Source organism: Theropithecus gelada, unplaced genomic scaffold (genome assembly GCF_003255815.1).
Source record: "Theropithecus gelada isolate Dixy unplaced genomic scaffold, Tgel_1.0 HiC_scaffold_1518, whole genome shotgun sequence".
Classification (NCBI taxonomy): Eukaryota; Metazoa; Chordata; class Mammalia; order Primates; family Cercopithecidae; genus Theropithecus; species Theropithecus gelada.
The window spans coordinates 3,610-7,080 of record NW_020256908.1 but is presented as its reverse complement, the minus strand read 5'-3'; the positions used below and the strand labels follow the sequence as shown (position 1 = coordinate 7,080).

Sequence of the window (3,471 nt, the reverse complement as noted above, 5' to 3'; positions counted from 1 at the left end):
AAAGAAACAAGCTTTATTTTCAGTTTTCAACAGGTAGAGTGATACTTAACTTCATCATATGCTTTTGTGTGAATAGCAAATAGCAAAATATTAGAACATAAACAGTTTTGTCAGTTTGGAGGTGAAGTACTTTTTTCATCTTGAGTGTCATCTGTCTTGGAATTCAGCGGGGTTTAAAAGTAGTGGAATTATCAGGAAATTCTATATATAAATTCTATAGAGAACCTGTCTCCAGCTGCAGGTAGGTGTGCCTGGCACTGACTAGCTGCGGGCATAGATGCAGGCGTCTCAAAGCATCAAGCGGTACAGGTGCCAGTTCTGCAGAGCCTGCAGCCTTTTCTGCCACTTGGCAAAGTTGTTCTTCAGGGTCTGCTTCAGCGCAGGCAGGATGGCACGTGCTGCCACAGGCATGGGGCTCAGAAGCAGACTGGGGGTGGGTAGAGAGACTGTCACCTTGAGTGTCCCCAGGAGTGGAGCGTGCTGGGAGTAGGGCTTGCATGGCCCTCACTGGGACCGAGTGAGGCCACAGCCGCCTCTGCTTCTGTGCTGCCACCCCTCCACCACTCCCTCCCTGTGGCCCAGGTGGTGGGGTTGCTGTTCCCAAGCCCGTGGGACTTACCATTTCTTGGAGAGGCTCTTGGTGGAGACCTTGGGGAACTGAATGGCTTTTTGGTCCCTGGATGAAGGAGGAGTCAGCAATGAGCCCCAAACAGGCCCCAGGGATGGGGCAGGGGTGACTGGGCACTCACCTGGAAGAGCTAGATCCAGCCTCTCTTGGGGCCGCCTGGGTCCTCTGGCCTTTTTCTCTTGGGCTGCAGCTTTGGGTCCCCCGGTAGTAATATTACTGGGACTTGAGGTACTGCAGCTGAAAGACGGGGACATCAGCATGGTGAGGCATGCAGCAGCGCCAGCTGGCACAGCCACCCCCACCACCCAGGGCCTCACCTCTTGGGCCTGCTGGATGTTGACATTCCATAGCTGGCAGATGAGAACTTCACACTGCTCAAGTGTGGTGGGCTTTCATAGGTGCAGGTGTAGTGTCACTGGAGGGTGTGCTCCCATCACCTCCCAAGCCCAAGGGTTGGGCTGTGTGGCAAGTACCCCCAGCCTACTCTGAACACAGCAGCCAGTACCATCAGGGCTGCTGCAGCTTCCCCACTCAGCAGCCTCGTGGCCGAGGCATAGAGAACATAGCCCAGGGCAAGGAGCAGTGCTGGGGAGGGTCCAATTCAAAACAGGCCTCAAGGAAGGCCAGCAGCAGCCAGAGCATCAGTAGCCACCCAGGAGGTGCAGGCTGAACCTGGGGTCATGGGAGTGACTGGCGGCCAATCTCTACCCATGGGGCTTACCAGGTGCTTGTTGGCCAGCGTCGGCTCGTGAGATGGTAGACAGAAACTTGCTGAGGAAGTCGCCCCAGGAATGCAGAGTCGCCCACCATCTGGCCTGCAAACTGATGTACAGAGGCAGGGGGACCTGGGATGGTGGCGCTTCAGGACAACAGCGCCCCACCCCCATAGGCCACCCTGGGACTGCACCTTGGACAGGAGCATCCAGAATCCTCTGAAGAAGACAGGCTCATTCTGCCCAGTCATTGCAGTCGATGGCAGATGACCACCAGAAGAGCACACAGACCAAGCTGGCAATCTCGTAGTCTAAGATGGACTGCAGCCCTGGGTTCGCCTGGTACTAAAATTTCAAACCTTGACAGCACATTGATGATTTAGAAACCCAGGCTACAGCGACAGGTCAGAAAACAGCTCACACACAACTAAGAGAAGCGGAGCTGCCTCTGCTCACAGGGGAGGAGGGGGCTGGGGATAGGTCAGGGCCCAGCCCATGCACCTCTGGGACAGGGGCCTCGCAGCTGGTACTGACCCAGGTCTGGGCGAATGAGTCCATCCTCACCCGTGATGCATTCGAGGAGCCGCTGCTTTTCATTTTCATCCTGGGTGGTGCCCAAGGCGAGTGTGAAGTGTGTGGGCTGCAGTTCACTGAGTTGCCAGAGAGAAGCGCCTCTGCCCTCAGCATCAAGGTGAAGGGAGGGGAGTGGTCTTCACCCCACAGGTCTCAACAGTGGCAGCAAGGTGATGGGGTGTGGCTCTGCCTCCCACAACACTGGCTCCATCTGAGTGGGCCCTGGAACTGGCACTTGGCTGACTACAGGCTGAGGGGGAGCGAATCCTTTGAGGAAGGGGACCCTGATGTCTGTGGGTGGGGCAGGCCCCATAGTTTATACCGGAAATAACCTGTTGCAGGTACTCCAGGGCTGCCTCCAGGTACTCATCTGTCTTCTGGACACCATCCTGCCCCATCTTGTCTAGGTCGTTGGCTAGATGAGAGCCGTTGGGGTTCATGGGGCCAAAGCCCAGTCAGGACAGGAAGGAGCAGCTGTAGGGCGCTCTCCGCACTGGTCCAAGATAGACTTGACCGTGTACTTGGCCTGCATGATATGCTGAGCAAGGCGCAGGGCCTGTGCGGGAGGTGCAGGCAAGTCACTGACAGACTGGCTTGTGCTGCCACCCAGGCAGGCTGGCTGGAGGCCCCAAGATCAATACACAGCCAGACCTCTGCGTGCCAGGAGGAGCAGCTTCCACCAGGGGACTTTTAAAGACTAAAGGATGATCATCTGAATGTTAAATTTTCCAAAGAACACTGCCTTTGTTATCAGGAAAAATCAGACTTTACTGAAACGGGGGAAGGAGACATAGCCTCAACTCTAAGCCCAGCCTTGACCCTTCCCACTCGATCACAGCACTCTGCGGGGTCTGTTCAGCTCCATGGCTCCAGGGTTCCTGAGGATGGGCGCTGGTGACCACTCACCAGGATGTGGGCCTCTGGCATAAACATCAGAGTGTGCTGACAGTCCTGGTCCTCCAGGCTGTAGACGTGGCTCTTCACCTCAAAGGATGCGTCAGTGACCTCTGGCAGCCACAGTGACAGGAAACTGCTGGTGAACGTGGGGGCTGTGAAGAATCGGTTCTGGTGGTGGAGAGGTGACAAGCTCTGACTCCAGGAACAGCTGGTCACCTGGAAGGCAGGAGACGAACTTGGTGCCCACTTCCAGGGGCACAGAGTACCCGGCTGCTGCCTGCAAAATTCTGGGTTGCCCCTGAGGTGTCTGGGGAGCCATGACTCAGGGGTGTCCTCCTGAGGCCCTGGCTCATAGCGTCTCCCATGTAGTAGGTGGCTGACATGGGGAGAGCGGGTGGGGTAGTTGGTGGCTCAAAGAGCCCCCAGGAGTGTTTGCAGGTGGCAAACACTAGGAGGAGTGACAGAAGCCAATGAGCAACCCAGTCAGGATGAACACACAGCAGAGACCTGGCTCACCACCTGAGGCAGCTGACATGAGTCATCAGGGAGAAAGTGGGACCGCAGCTTGGACTGTGCAGCTCCCCTCTATGGGCACACGTGCAGTTCCTGGCTCAGTGCCTGGTGGCTGCAGGGCAGGCGGGGGTCCAGCCAGTCTCTCAC

At 56.6% G+C, this 3,471-nt stretch overlaps 1 pseudogene; it reads right to left on the bottom strand.

The window, feature by feature from the left end:
- Positions 1 to 288: 288 nt before the first annotated feature.
- Positions 289 to 3,194, bottom strand: LOC112616968 (annotated as a pseudogene).
- Between the last annotated feature and the right edge of the window lie 277 nt (positions 3,195 to 3,471).